At 35.6% G+C, this 17,009-nt stretch overlaps 4 non-coding genes across 4 annotated transcripts; 1 reads left to right on the plus strand and 3 right to left on the minus strand.

Moving 5' to 3' along the window:
* Window positions 1-3,327: 3,327 nt before the first annotated feature.
* Window positions 3,328-3,413, plus strand: trnas-acu. Its single transcript has one exon. It is a non-coding gene; the product is annotated as a tRNA-Ser (tRNA).
* Window positions 3,414-11,765: 8,352 nt separating this feature from the next.
* trnas-gcu lies at window positions 11,766-11,845 on the minus strand. The gene has a single exon. It is a non-coding gene; the product is annotated as a tRNA-Ser (tRNA).
* Window positions 11,846-13,389: 1,544 nt separating this feature from the next.
* On the minus strand, window positions 13,390-13,471 carry trnas-gcu. The gene has a single exon. It is a non-coding gene; the product is annotated as a tRNA-Ser (tRNA).
* A 1,353-nt stretch (window positions 13,472-14,824) lies between these two features.
* On the minus strand, window positions 14,825-14,906 carry trnas-gcu. The gene has a single exon. It is a non-coding gene; the product is annotated as a tRNA-Ser (tRNA).
* Window positions 14,907-17,009: the final 2,103 nt, after the last annotated feature.

Here is a 17,009-nt window from a genome sequence, read left to right on the forward strand (position 1 = left end):
CTCTTCCATTCCATTCCATCTAGATAAAGCATCATAGTATTGCATGTTGAAAAAGTGCTAAAAATGCATAGTATACAATTGTTGAAAAAATAATAAAAACCATGGTATAAGTATGTCGGAAAAAGTGTATATAGATGAATGGTATGGTATGTCGACAAAGAGTGCTAAAAAGCCATGGTATAGTATGTTTAAGAAGTGCTGAAAAAGCCATAGCATGGTAATGTGGAAAAAACAAAAAAACCATAAGTATGGTATGTTGAAAAAGGGCTGAAAAACCATAGCATGGTATGTAGGAAAAGTGCTTAAAAACCATAAGTATAGTATGTCGGAAAAATAATTAAGTCATATCATAGGACTTAAGACATAGTTACGGGTTTCTGTCTAATTGCTGGTACAGGAAAAAAACCAAAAGAATCTACGTTGCTCTGGAGAATGTGGGCATCGATCCACTACCTCTGCGCATGCTGCGCCCCCATTTGAGCTAATTCCCCAAGTCCTTGGAACAGTGTAGCTCCTCATCCATTCCATGTCGGCTTTTTCTAATCCAAACACCCAAAGGCGAGACCTGCGTTCGGACCATTCATTTAAATTAGATTGAAAGGCGAGGTGGGCCGAGGTGGTTAAGAGCCGATGGACTGCTAATCTATTATTGTTACTTGCACGTGGAGTTCGAATCCCATCCTCGTCGAACCAGGTTCGGTTCTACTGCTACAAAGGTTACTTGTCAACAACGTAACTGGCTGCATTAAAACAAGTCCCATTTGGAGCAAGGGTTCTAGAGATATGCACCAGTTGATAATTTTTGGTATAGTATGTTGAAAAAAGTGCTGAAAAAGCCATAGTATGTCAAATTTTTTTATAAAAAGCAATAGTACAGTATGTCGAGAAAAAAGTGAGAAAAAAGCCATAGTATGGTATGTGCGACAAAAAGAGAAAAAAGGCCATAGTATGAGTATGTCGACAAAGAGTGCTAAAAAGCCATAGTATAGTATGTTGAAAAAAGTGGTGAAAAAGCCATAGCATATGTATGTTGAAAAAGGTGCTGAAAAACTATAGTATGTTATGTTAAAAAGGTCTTAGGTGCATGCTATGTTGGAAAAAGGTAAAAGCATAGTATGGTATGTTTAAAAGAGTAGTTGCTAGTAAACATTATAGTATCATAGTGTGATGTTTAAAGAGCTGGCATGTAAAGGAGTTACAGTATTGGTTGTTTTTGTCACAAAAGTGCTCAAAACAAATGGGTAGTTGAAAAGGGTAAAGTATAGTATTAGTATGTTGAAGTGGTATTAGTGAAGTAACATATTATTTCTTGTTCGTGCGGTTCCATAGATATAGTATAAAAGCCCATAGTGTGCATGTTGAAAAAGGGCTGAAAAACCATGAGTATGTTGAAAAAAATTACAAACAATATATTGGTTGAAAACCATAAGTATAAGGTATGTCAACAAAGGTGCTAATAAAACCATAAGGTATGGTATGTCGACAAATGTTTAAGCGCATAGTATAGTATGTTGAAAAAAGTGCTGAAAAAGCCATAGCATAGTATGTTGGAAAAGTGATAAAAAAGCCATGAGGTATGGTACTTATGTATAGATGCATGCATAGTTGATGTTGTGAAAAAAGCCATAGTATTGCATGTTGAAAAAGGGCTAAAAGACATGTTTTAAATGTTGAAAAAATAATAAAAAGCCATGGTGTATGTGGGTATGTCGGTTATAATAAGCCTGGTATGGTATGTCGACAAAAGTGCTAAACCATAATGGTATAGTATGTTTAGAAAAGTGGTAGCTCTTATAAAAATGGTATGTGGAAAAAAACAAAAAAACCATAATATGGTATGTTGAAAAAAGGCTGAAAAAGCCATAGCATGTGTTGTCGGAAAAAGTGCTAAAAGCCATAGTATGAGTATGTAGAAAAAATAATTAAGTCATAGCATGGGGACGTTAAGACATAGTTACGGGTTTCTGTCTAATTGCTGGTACAGGAAAAAAAGAAAACACAAAAGAATCTAAGTTGCTCTGGAGAATGTGGGCATCGATCCACTACCTCTCGCATGCTAAGCGGCTCTACCATTTGAGCTAATTCCCCTAAAATTGGAAGAGTGTAGCTCCTCATCCATTCCATGTCGGCTTTTCTATACAAAACCAAGGCGAGACCTCCGTTCGGACCATTAATTTAAATTTGATTGTAGGCGAGGTGGCCAGTGGTTAAGCGATGGACTGCTAATCCATTGTGCTTTACTCGCGTGGGTTGAATCCCATCCCTCATCCAGACCAGGTTGTGTTCTACTACAGTTGTTACTTGTCAACAAACGTGGCTAAAGCTGGTAAACAAGTCCCACTGGAACAATGTTATAGGAGTTCTTCCTGAGATATACACGTTCATTAATTTTGTGGAAAAAAAAAAAAAAACCTATAGTATAGTATGTTGAAAAAAGTGCTGAAAAGCCATAGTATGTCAATTTTTTTTTAATAAAAAAGCAATAATATTACAGTTATGTCACGACAAAGGTGCTAATAAAACCATAAGTATGGTAATGTCGAAAATGTGAAAAAAAGCCATAGTATGGTATGTCGACAAAGTGCTAAAACCATAAGTATGGTATGTTGAAAAAAAGAAGTGCTGAAAAACCATAGCATGGTATGTTGAAAAAGGTGCTGAAAAAGCTATAGGTATGGTATGTTTAAAAAAGTGCTGAAAAACCATAGCATACTATGTTGGAAAAAGTGATAAAAACCATAGTATGGTATGTTGAAAAAAATGATAAAAAAATACAGTATTGTATAAAGCCATGCATAGATAAAATGCCATAATGTATGGTATGTGAAAAAGCCATAGTATTGCATGTTTAAAAAGGAGGCTGAAAAAGCCATAAGTATGTTGAAAAGGTTATAAGCAATATAATTGGTTGAAAAAAAACCATAGTATGGTATGTCAACAAAAAGTGATAAAAGCCCAATGAGTATGGTATGTTGAAAAAGGGCTGAAAAAAGCCATAGCATAGTATGTCGGGAAAAGTGCTAAAAGAAGCCATAGCATGAGTATGTGCGAAAAAAATAATTAAGTCATAGCTATAGGGGCGTTAAGACATAGTTACGGGTTTCTGTCTAATTGCTGGTGCGGGAAAAAAGAACAAAGAATCTAAGTTGCTCTGGAGAATGTGGGCATCGATCCCACTAATCTTATGCTAGCGAAGCGCTCTACCATTTGAGCTAATTCCCCTAAAATTGGAAGAGTGTTAGCTCCTCATCCATTCCATGTCGGCTTTTCTATGCAAAAGCCAAGGCGAGACCTCGTTCCGGACCATTAATTTAAATTTGATTGTGAAACGAGGTGGCCGGAGTGGTTAAAGCGATGGACTACTAATCCATTGTGCTTTACCTTGGCGTGGGTTCGAATCCCATCCCTCGTCGAACCAGGTTGTGTTCTACTGCAGTTGTTACTTGTCAACAACGTAACTGAAAGCTGAATTAAAACAAGTCCCTTTGGAACAATGTTATGAGGTTCTTCCTGAGGTATGCACAGTTCATTAATTTTGTGGAAAAAAAAAAAAAACCTATAGTATATGTATGTTGAAAAAAGTGCTGAAAAAGCCATGGTATGTCAATTTTTTTATAAAAACAATTCAGTATATGGGCAAAGAGTGCTAATAAAAGCCAGTATATGTGTATGGAAAAAAAAGTAAAAGTATGGTATGTAGACAAGGGTGCTAAAAACCATAGTATGTATGTTGAAAATGCTGGAAAAAAAGCCATAGCATAGTATAAAACTAGATACCTATTAGAGGTAGAAAAATCGTAGTGTGTTGAAAAGGGCTGAAATGAGTATGTACAATATTGGTTGAAAAAAACCATAGTATGTATGTCAACAAAGTGGTATAAAATAAGTATGAAGTGTTGAAAAATCTTCGCTGGTATGTTGGAGTAAAAGCCATAGTGTGTATAAAGCAGTGATGGATAAAGTTAAGGTAGGATGAAAGCCATAGTATTGTGTTGAAAGCTCATTAGGCATGGTATGGTATGTTGAAAAAAGTGATAAAAGCATAATGAGTATAGTGTATCGACAAAAGTGCTAAAGACCATAGGTAGGTATTTTAAAAAGTGCTGAAAAGCCATAGCATGGTATGTGGAAAAAAACAAAAAAACCATAAGTATAGTATGTTGAATAAAAGGGCTGAAAAGCCATAGCATAGTATGTCGGAAAAAGTGCTAAAAAGCCATAGTATGGTATGTCCGAAAAAATAATTAAGTCATAGCATGGGGCGTTAAGACATAGTTACGGGTTTCTGTCTAATTGCTGGTACATGAAAAAAGAAACACAGAAGAATCTGAGTTGCTCTTGGAGAATGTGGGCATCGATCCACTACCTCTTCGCATGCTATCGCGGCTCTACCATTTGAGCTAATTCCCCTAAAATTGGAAGAGTGTAGCTCTCTCATCCATTCCATGTCGGCTTTTCTATACAAACACCCAAAGGGCGAGACCTCGTTCGGACCATTAATTTAAATTAGATTGAAAGGCGAGGCGGCGATGGTGTAAGGCGATGGACTGCTAATCCATTGTTCTTTACGGGGCGTGGGTTCGAATCCCATCCTCGTCGAACCAGGTTGCGTTCTACTACAGAGTTACTTGTCAACCGCGTAACTTGCTGCATTAAAACAAAGTCCGCTTTGGAACAATGTTCTGAGATATGCACAGTTCATAATTTTTGGTATAGTATGTTTGAAAAAGGGCTGAAAAAGCCATGAGTATAGTATGTTGAAAAAAGTGCTGAAAAGCCATAAGTATGGTATAAAGCCGCCATAGATAAAAGCCCATAGTATGGTATAGTATGTCGACAAAGTGCTAAAAAAAGCCATAGTATAGTATGTTTAAGAAAGTGCTGAAAAAGCCATAGCATAGAATGTGGAAAAAAACAAAAAAAAAACATAGTATAAGTATGTTTGAAAAAGGGCTGAAAAAGCCATAGCATAGTATGTTGGGAAAAGTGCTAAAAGCCATAGTATAGTATGTCGAAAAAATAATTAAGTCATAGCATGGGACGTTAAGACATAGTTACGGGTTTCTGTCTAATTGCTGGTACAGGAAAAACACAAAAGAATCTAAGTTGGTCTGGAGAATGTGGGCATCGATCCCACTACCTCTCTCATCCCGGCCGCTCTACCATTTGAGACTAATTCCCTAAAATTGGAAGAGTGTAGCTCCTCATCCATTCCATGTCGGCTTTTCATGTAAAAACCCAAGGCGAGACCTCGTTCGGACCATTAATTAATTAAATTTGATACGTGAAGCGAGGTGGCCGAGTGGTTAAGAGCGATGGACTGCTAATCCAATGTGCTGCTGCAGCGTGAGTTCGAATCCTATCCTCGTCGAACCAGGTTGTGTTCTACTGCAGTTGTTACTTGTCAACAACGTAACTGGCTGAATTAAAACAAGTCCCTTAAAACAATGTTTTGAGGTTCTTCCTGAGATATGCACAGTTCATAATTTTTGGTGATAGTATGTTGAAAAAGGGGCTGAAAAAAAGCCATGGTATAGTATTGTTGAAAAAGTGCTGAAAAGCCACTAGTATGATACGTTGAAAAAGTGCTGAAAAAAGTCATAGCATATTATGTTTGGAAAAGTGATAAAAAAGCCATAGTATAGTATAAAAGCGCCATAGATAAAGCCTGCATAGTATAGTATTATGTGAAAAAAGCCATAGTATTGCATGTTGAAAAAAGTGCTAAAAGCATTAAAAACAAGTCCCCTTTGGAACAATAGTTATAGAGGTTCTAGAGATATGCACAGTTCATAAATTTTGGTATAGTATGTTGAAAAAAAGTGCTGAAAAAGCCATAGTATGTCAATTTTTTTTTAAATAAAAAAGCAATAGTACAGTATGTCGACAAAAGTGCTAATATAAAAGCCATAGTATGGTATGTCGAAAAAAGTGAAAAAAAGCCATAGTATAGTATGTCGACAAAAGTGCTAAAAGCCATGAGTATGCAATGTTGAAAAAATAATAAAAAAGCCATGGTATAGTATATGCGACAAAAGTGCTAAAAAGCCATAGTATGGTAGTATGTTTAAGAAAGTGCTGAAAAAGCCATAGCATGGTATGTGGAAAAAAAATAAAAAAACATAGTATAGTATGTTAAAAAAGGGGCAAAAAGCCATAGCATAGTATGTTGGAAAAAGTGCTAAAAGCCATGAGTATAGAATGTTTAAAAATTAGAAAAAAGCCATGAGTATGGTATGTGCGAAAAAATAATTAAGTCATAGCATGGGGCGTTAAGACATAGTTGCAGGTTTCTGTCTAATTGCTGGTACAGGAAAAAACACAAAAAGAATCTATAAGTTGCTCTGGAGAATGTGGGCATCGATCCCACTACCTCTCACATGCTAAGCGGAGCTCTACCATTTGAGCTAATTCCCCTAAAATTGGAAGAGTGTAGCTCCTCATCCATTCCATGTCGGCTTTTCTATGCAAAACCAAGCGAGACCTCGTTCGGACCATTCATTTAAATTAGATTGAAGACGAGGTGGCCGTCACGATCAAATTTAATTAATTAATGGTCCGAACGAGGTCTGCGCTAGCGTGTTTGCATAGTAAAGCCGACATGGAATGGATGGTCACTCTTCAATCTTAGGGAATTGTAAAACTATCGCTAGAAGACATTCTCAAAAATTTTTTTGTTTTTTTTCTAAGTTTCTGCTGTTACACAAACCCTAATGGCTTATTCTGATTATATCTATTATTACTTAAATTTTTCAACATATCTATTCGTTTTCCGACATACTATGCTATGGCTTTTCTGCCCTTCAACATACTATATGCTATGGGTTTTTTTTTTTTTCCACATACTATGCTTATGCTTTTCAGCACTTTCTTAAACATACTATGCTTCTTAGCACTTTTGTCGACATACTATACTATTGCGTTTTTATCACTTTGAGCATACTATACCATGTAGCTTTTATTATTTTTCAACATTGTATACTATGGCTTTTTAGCACTTTTTCAGACTTGTGTATGGCTGTTTTTCCAAACTATACTATGGCGTTTTATCTATGGCGTTTTATGCTATACTATGGCTTTTTATCACTTTTCCAACATACTATACTATGGATTTTTCAGCACTTTTTCAACATAACTATACTATGGCTTTTTTAGCACATTTGTCGACATACTATACTATGGCTTTATTAGCACTTTTGTTGACATACTATACTATGGCTTTTTTTCAACTAATTATATTGCTTGTAATTTTTTTTCAACATACTACTGCTTTTCAGCCCTTTTTTCAAGATGCAATACTATGGCATTTTTCATACTATACTATGGCGTTTTATCTATGGCGTTTTTATACTATACTATGGCTTTTTTATCACTTTTTTCAACATACTATACTATGGCTTTTTCAGCACTTTTTTCAACATACTATGCTATGGCTTTTTCACCACTTCTTTCAACATACTATGCTATGGCTTTTCACCACTTCTTTCAACATACTATACTATGGCTTTTTAGCCTTTTGTCGACATACTATACTATGGCTTTTTCTCACTTTTTTGACATACTGTACTTTTGCTTTTTTATAAAAAATTTGACATACTATGGCTTTTCAGCACTTTTTTCAACATACTATACCAAAAATTATGAACTGTGCATATCTCACAACCTCATAACATTGTTCCAAGGGACTTGTTTTAATGCAGCCAGTTACATTGTTGACAAGTAACCTCTGCAGTAGACGCACAACCTGGTTCAACGAGGATGGGATTCAGACCCACAGCGTGCAAAGCACAATGGATTAGCAGTCCATCCCTTTAACCACTCGGCAACCTGCGTCTTCAATCTAATTTAAATGAATGGTCCCGAGCGAGGTCTCACCTTGGGTGTTTGCATAGAAAAGCCGACATGGAATGGATGAGGAGCTACACTGTTCCAATTTTGGGGAATTAGCTCAAATGGTAGGCGCTCGCTTAGCATCACGAGAGGTAGTGGGATCGATTCCCCATTCTCCAGAGCAACTTAGATTCTTTTGTGTTTCTTTTTTTCCTGTACCAGCAATTAGACAGAAACCTGCAACTGTATGTCTTGCGTCCTATGCTATGACTTAATTATTTTTTTCGACATACTATACTATGGCTTTTTTAGCACTTTTCCGACATACTATGCTATGGCTTTTCCGCCCTTTTCAACATACTATACTATGGGTTTTTGTTTTTCCACATACTATGCTATGGCTTTTCCGCACTTTTCAACATACTATGCTATGGCTTTTCACCACTTCTTTCAACATACTATGCTATGGCTTTTTAGCACTTTTGTCGACATACTATACTATGGCTTTTCTCACTTTTTCGACATACTGTACTATTGCTTTTTATAAAAAACAATTTGACATACTATGGCTTTTCAGCACTTTTCAACATACTATAGCAAAATTATGAACTGTGCATATCTTAGAACCTCATAACATTGTTCCAAAGGGACTTGTTTTAATGCAGCCAGTTACGTTGTTGACAAGTAACCTCTGCTGTAGAGCGCATAACCTGGTTCGACGAGGATGGGATTCGAAACGCCGCGTGCAAAGCACAATGGATTAACAGTCCATCGCCTTAACCACTCGCCACTGCGTCTTCAATCTAATTTAAAATGAATGGTCCGAACGAGGTCTCCTTGGGTGTTTGCATAGAAAAGCCGACATGGAATGGATGAGGAGCTACACTGTTCAATTTTAGGGGAATTAGCTCAAATGGTAGGCTTCGCTTACGCATACGAGAGGTAGTGGGATACGATGCACATTCTCCAGAGCAACTTAGATTCTTCTGTGTTTCTTTTTTTTCCTATACCAGCAATTAGACGAAACCTGCAACTATGTCTTAACGTCCTATGCTTTGACTTAATTATTTTTTTTCGACATACTATACTATGGCTTTTTTTCTAATTTTTAAACATTCTATACTATGGCTTTTTTAGCACTTTTATCGACATACTATACATCAACTGTTTTATTATTTTTTTCAACATTGTATGCTATGGCTTTTAGCACTTTTAAAATGTCACTACTATGGCTTTTTCACATACTATAGTATGGCGTTTATCTATGGCGTTTTATACTATACTATGGCTTTTTATCACTTTTTCAACATAAAATGCTATAGCTTTTCAGCACTTTTTCAACGTGCTATACTATGGCTTTTTTCAGCACTTTTTTCAACATACTATGCTATGGCTTTTCACCACTTCTTTCAACTTATACTATACTATGGCTTTTTTCAGCACTTTTCAACATACTATACTATGGCTTTTTTAGCACTTTTTGCGACATACAATGCTTGGCTTTTTCACATACTATGAGCGCGTTTTATCTATTGTGTTTTACACTATACTATGGCTTTTTTATCACTTTTCCAACATACTATACTTATGGCCTTTTCAGCATTTTTTAAACATTTTTTTCTTTATTTTTATACTATACTATGGCTTTTTTCAGCACCTTTTCAACATATACTATGCTATGGTTTTTCCTTTTTTCAACATACTATACTATGGCTTTTTAGCACTTTTTCAACATACTATACTATGGCTTTTTAGCTTGCTTTTTTTTCGACATACAATGAGGCTATGGCTTTTTTTCTTCATACTATACTATGGCTTTTATCTATGGTGTTTTTATACACTATACTATGGCTTTTTATCACTTTTTCCAACATACTATGCTATGGCTTTTTCAGCACTTTTTTCAACATACTATACTATGGCTCTTTTTAGCACTTTTATGGGTATACTATACTATTACGTTTATTAGCACTTTTGTTGACATACTATACTATGGCTTTTTTTTCAACTAATTATATTGCTTATAACTCTTTTTCAACATACTATCGGCTTTTTCAGCCCTTTTTTAAACATGCAATACTATGGCTTTTTTCACATACTATACTATGGCGTTTTATCTATGGCGTTTTATACTATACTATGGCTTTTTATCACTTTTTCAACATACTATGCTATGGCTTTTTTTTATCACTTTTTTCCAACTATAGTCATGCTATGGCTTTTCAGCACTTTTCAACATATACTATGCTTTTTCAGCACTTTTTTCAACATACTATGCTTATGGCTCTTTTTCAGTACTTTTTCAACATACTATACTATGGCTTTTTAGCACTTTTGTCGACATACTATACTATGGCTTTTTTCACTTTTTTCGGACATACTATACTATGGCCTTTATTAGCACTTTTGTCGACATACTGTACTATTGCTTTTTATTAAAAAAAATTGACATACTATGGCTTTTTCAGCACTTTTTCAACATACTATACCAAAAATTATGAACTGTGCATATCTCAGGAAGAACCTCAAAACATTGTTCCAAGGGGACTTGTTTTAATGCAGCCAGTTACGTTGTTGACAAGTAAACCACTGCAGTAGAACGCAACCTGGTTCGGACGAGGGATGGGATTCGAACCCCCCGCGGTAAAGCAACAATGGATTAGCAGTCCATCGCCTTAACCACTCGGCCAACCTCGTCTCTCAATCTAATTTAAATTAATGGTCCGAACGAGGTCTCGCCTGGTGTTTTGCATAGAAAAAGCCGACATGGAATGGATGAGGAGCTACACTCTTCCAATTTTAGGGGAATTAGCTCAAATGGTAGAGCGCTCGCTATACGCGAGGTAGTGGATCGATGCCCACATTCTCCAGAGCAACTTAGATTCTTTGTGTGTTTTCTTTTCCTGTACCAGCAATTAGACAGAAACCTGCAACTATGTCTTAACGGCCCCTATGCTATGACTTAATTATTTTTTTCGACATACTATACTATGGCTTTTTAGCACTTTTTCCGACATACTATGCTATGGCTTTTTCAGCCCTTATTCAACATACTATACTATGGTTTTTTTCTTTTTTCCACATACTATGCTATGGCTTTTTCAGCACTTTCTTTAAACATACTATACTATGGCTTTTTAGCACCTTTTGTCCATTGACATACTATACTATTGCGCTTTATCACCTTTTTTCGACATAACTATACCATGGCTTTTTATTATTTTTTCAACATTGTATACTATGGTTTTTGCACCTTTTTCAACATGCATATACTATGGCTTTTTTTCACATACCATAACTATGGGGTTTTATCTATGCGCTTTATACTATACTATGGCTTTTTTATCACTTTTTCCAACATACTATGCTATGGCTTTTTCAGCACTTTTTCAACATACTATACTATGGCTTTATTAGCACTTTGTTGGACATACTATACTATGGCTTTTTTTCAACTAATTATATTGCTTGTAATTTTTTCAACATACCATGGCTTTTTCAGCCCTTTTTCAACATGCAATACTATGGCCTTTTTCACATACTATACTATGTAGGTTTTATCTACATGCTTTATACTATGCTATGGCTTTTTCAGCACCTTTTTCAACATACTATACTATGGTTTTTTAGCACTTTTGTTCGACATACTATACTATGGCTTTTTTTCACCTTTTTCGACATACTATACTATGGCTTTATTAGCACTTTGTCGACATACTGTATTATTGTTTTTATTTTAAAAAATTGACATACTATGGCTTTTTCAGCACTTTTTTCAACATACCATACTATAGGTTTTTTTGTTTTTTTCCACAAAATTAATGAACTGTGCATATCTCAGGAAGAACCTCATAACATTGTTCCAGCGACGGGGTTGTTTTTTCGCCAGTTACGTTCGTTGACAAGTAACAACTGCAGTAGAACACAACCTGGTTCGACGAGGATGGGATTCGAACCCACCGCGTAGCACACAATGGATTAGCAGTCCATCGCCTTAACCACTGGCCACCTCGTCTACAATCAAATTTAAATTAATGGTCCGAACGTAGGTCTCGGCTTTGGTTTTGTGACAGAAAAGCCGACATGGAATGGATGAGGAGCTACACTCTTCCAATTTTAGGGGAATTAGCTCAAATGGTAGAGCCCTTAGCATGCAGAGGTAGTGGATCGATGCCCAACATTCTCCATATGGTGTATTATACTATACCATGGCTTTTTATCACTTTTCCAAACATACCTATGCTATGGTTTTCTTCAGCACTTTTTCAACATACTATACTATGGCTTTTTTTCAAATAATTATATTTTTATAACTCTTTTTCAACATACTCATGGTTTTTCTGCCCTTTTTAAACATGCAATACTATGGCTTTTTCACATAACAATACTATGCAGCGTTTTATCTATGCATTATACAATACTATGGCTTTTTATCACTTTTTCAACATACTATACTATGGTTTTTATCACTTTTCCAACATAGTATGCTGTTTTCTTTTTCAGCACCTTTTTAAACATAATTATACCTATAGTTTTTCAGCACTTTTTTCAACATACTATACTATGGCTTTTTCCTAGCACCTTTTTTCAACATACTATACTATGGCTTTTTATAACTTTTTTTATATGACCATACTATGGCTTTATTTTCAACTAATTATATTGCTTATAACTCTTTTCAACATACTCATGGTTTTTTCAGCCCTTTTTAAACATATACATATAGTACTTTTTCTCACATACTATACTATGTACGTTTTATCTATGACGTTTATACAATACTATGGCTTTTTATCACTTTTTCAACATACTATACTATGGCTTTTTTATCACTTTTCCAACATAGTATGCTAGGTTTTTCAGCACTCTTTTAAACATACTATACTATAGTTTTTCAGCACTTTTTTCAACATACTATGCTATGGCTTTTTCAGCACTTTTTAAACATACTATAATTATGGTTTTTTAATACAGTTACCTTTTACAAGTAACCCTGTAAACCAACCTGGTTCGACGAGAGGCCACTTTGTTGACATACTATACTATGGCTTTTTTTCAACCAATTATATTGCTTATAACTCTTTCAACATACCATGGCTTTTTCAGCCCTTTTTAAAGATGCAATACTATGGCTTTTTCACATACTCATACTCATGGCGTTTTATCTATGGCGCTTTATAATAACTATACTATGGCTTTTTTATCACTTTTTCCAACATAGTATGCTATGGCTTTTCTCAAGCACTTTTTCAACATATTATACTATGGCTTTTTTAGCACTTTTGTCGACATACTATACTATGGCTTTTTTCACTTTTTTCGACATACTATACTATGGCTTTATTAGCACTTTTGTCAACATACTGTACTATTGCTTTTTTATTAAAAAGAATTGACATACTATGGCTTTTTCAGCACTTTTTTCAACATACTATACCAAAAATAATGAACTGTGCATATCTCAGGAAGAACCTCATAACATTGTTCCAAAGGGACTTGTTTTAATTCAGCCAGTTACGTTGTTGACAAGTAACAACTGCAGTAGAACACAACCTGGTTCGACGAGGATGGGATTCGAACCCACGCGTGCAAAGCACAATGGATTAGCAGTCCATCGCCTTAACCACTCGGCCACCTCGTCTTCAATCTAATTTAAATGAATGGTCCGAACGAGGTCTCGCCTTGGGTGTTTGCATAGAAAAGCCGACATGGAATGGATGAGGAGCTACACTCTTCCAATTTTAGGGGAATTCTCCAGAGCAACTTAGATTCTTTTGTGTTTCTTTTTTTCCTGTACCAGCAATTAGACAGAAACCTGCAACTATGTCTTAACGTCCTATGCTATGACTTAATTATTTTTTTCGACATACTATACTATGGCTTTTTAGCACTTTTTCCGACATACTATGCTATGGCTTTTTCAGCCCTTTTTTCAACATACTATACTATGGTTTTTTTTTTTTTTTTCCACATACTATGCTATGGCTTTTTCAGCACTTTCTTAAACATACTATACTCATGGTTTTTAGCACTTTTGGTCGACATACATACTATGGCTTTTTATCTATGGCGTTTTATACTATACTCATGGCTTTTTCAGCACTTTTTTCAACATACTATACTATGGCTTTTTCAGCACTTTTTTCAACATACTATACCAAAAATTATGAACTGTGCATATCTCAGAACCTCATAACATTGTTCCAAAGGGACTTGTTTTAATGCAGCCAGTTACCTTGTTGACAAGTAACCTCTGCAGTAAAAACCAAACCTGGTTCGACGAGGATGGCCAACTTTTGTTGACATACTATACTATGGCTTTTTTTTCAACTAATTATATTGCTTATAACTCTTTTCAACATACTCATGGCTTTTTCAGCCCTTTTTAAACATGCAATACTATGGCTTTTTTCACATACTATACTATGGCGTTTTATCTATGGCGTTTTATACTATACTATGGCTTTTTTATCACTTTTTCCAACATAGTATGCTATGGCTTTTTCAGCACTTTTTTAAACATACTATACTATAGCTTTTTCAGCACTTTTTTCAACATACTATGCTATGGCTTTTTCAGCACTTTTTTCAACATACTATACTATGGCTTTTTTAGCACTTTTGTCGACCTACATTATACTATGGCTTTTTACCTTTTTCGACATACTATACTATGGCTTTATTAGCACTTTGTCGACATACTGTACTATTGCTTTTTATTAAAAAAAATTGACATACTATGGCTTTTCAGCACTTTCTTAAAACATACTCATAACTGGCTTTTTATCTATGGCGTTTTATAACTATACTATGAGCTTTTCAGCACTTTTTTCAACATACTATGGCTGCCTTTCAGCACTTTTTCAACATACTATACCAAAATGATGAACTGTGCATATCTCAGAACCTCATAACATTGTTCAAAGGGGACTTGTTTTAATTCAGCCAGTTACGTTGTTGACAAGTAACAACTGCAGTAGAACACAACCTGGTTCGACGAGGATGGGATTCGAACCCATGCGCGTAAAGCACAATGGATTAGCAGTCCATCGCCTTAACCACTCGGCCACCTCGTCTTACAATCAAATTTAAATTAATGGTCCGAACGAGGTCTCCCCTTGGGTTGTTGCATAGAAAAGCCGACATGGAATGGATGAGGAGCTACACTCTTCCAATTTTAGGGGAATATTAGCTCAAACGGTGCCAGCATTCGCGAGGTAGTGGGATTGATGCCCACATTCTCCAGAGCAACTTAGATTCTTTTGTGTTTCTTTTTTCCTGTACCAGCAATTAGACAGAAACCGCAACTATGTCTTTAACGTCCTATGCTATGACACTCGGGCCGAGTGGTTAAGGCGATGGACTGCTAATCCATTGTGCTTTGCACGCTGGGTTCGAATCCCATCCTCGTCGAACCAGGTTGTGTTCTACTGCAGTTGTTACTTGTCAACAACGTAACGTAATGGCTGAATTAAAACAAGTCCCTTAAAACAATGTTTTGAGGTTCTTCCTGAGATATGCACAGTTCATTATTTTTGGTATAGTATGTTGAAAAAAGTGCTGAAAAGCCATAGTATGTCAATTTTTTTAATAAAAAGCAATAGTACAGTATGTCGACAAAAGTGCTAATAAAGCCATAGTATATTATGTCGAAAAAGTGAAAAAAAAGCCATAGTATAGTATGATGCGACAAAAAAAAAAAAAAAAAAAAAAAAGTATGTCGACAAAAGTGCTAAAAAGCCATAGTATAGTATGTTTAAGAAAGTGCTGAAAAGCCATAGCATAGTATGTGGAAAAAAAAATAAAAACATAGTATAGTATGTTGAAAAAAGGGCTAAAAAGCCATAGCATAGTATGTTGGAAAAAGTGCTAAAAGCCATAGTATAGAATGTTTAAAAAATTTGAAAAAGCCATAGTATAGTATGTCGAAAAAATAATTAAGTCATAGCTAGGACGTTAAGACATAGTTGCAGGTTTCCGTCTAATTGCTGGTACATGCGAAAAAAGAAACACAGAAGAATCTGAGTTGCTCTGGAGAATGTGGGCATCGATCCCACTACCTCTCGCATGCTAAGGCGGCGCTACCCATTTGAGCTAATTCCCCTAAAATTGGAAGAGTGTAGCTCCTCATCCATTCCATGTCGGCTTTTCTATGCAAACACCCGAAGGCGAGACCTCGTTCGGACCATTAATTTAAATTAGATTGAAGAGCGAGGTGGCGGAGGGTTAAGGCGATGGACTGCTAATCCATTGATCTTTGCACGCGTGGGGTTCGAGTCCCATCCTCGTCGAACCAGGTTGCGTTCTACTGTAGAGGTTACTTGTCAACAACGTAACTGGCTGCATTAAAACAAGTCCCTTTGGAACAATGTTATGAGGTTCTGAGATATGCACAGTTCATAATTTTTGGTATAGTATGTTGAAAAAAGTGCTGAAAAAGCCATAGTATGTCAAATTTTTTTATCGATCCCACTAACTCTCGCATGCTAGCGAAGCTTACCATTTGAGCTAATTCCCCTAAAATTGGAAGAGTGTAAAATAAAAAGCAATATAGTACAGTATGTCGACAAAAGTGCTAACAAAGCCATAGCATAGTATGTCGAAAAAGTGAAAAAAGCCATAGTATAGTATGGAGAAAGTGCTAAAAAGCCATAGTATAGTATGTTGAAAAAGTCCTGAAAAAGACAACACAAATTCTTGTGTACCATTTCTCTGTTTGTGATATCAATACATTTGAACATTATTATTTTGATTATTGGCAAAAGCGTCTGGACTTTTTTTGAAAAAATGTATATATTTTGTCAACTTTATAAGTTATAATGTTTATTTCTTCACAGTTTGACACCCAAGACATATGGGAACTGATTTAGACAGGAGATTGGCTTAGCTTTTATTGTTCTGTGTGTGATATCAATAAATATCTGTGAGATTCATTTTCCGTTTTATTTATTTATTTGTTTTTAAGGTCATACAACCTTTTTTTACATTCAATTGACCTCACTACAGCACAAATATTCTAAAAGCCCAGTTTTTCCTGAAAAAAATGATGTACATTGATTGACTGTGGACAACAGGGTTGATGTTTTACAAGCTTTTTTAGAAAATAAAACCAGACGGAAAAGTAATTGTAAAAATGGCCTTAGGTTCCTGAGGGCTAGAAGGGCTCTCCTCGCTGCAAT

Source organism: Perca fluviatilis, chromosome 22 (assembly GCF_010015445.1).
Source record: "Perca fluviatilis chromosome 22, GENO_Pfluv_1.0, whole genome shotgun sequence".
In the NCBI taxonomy this organism is placed as follows: domain Eukaryota; kingdom Metazoa; phylum Chordata; class Actinopteri; order Perciformes; family Percidae; genus Perca; species Perca fluviatilis.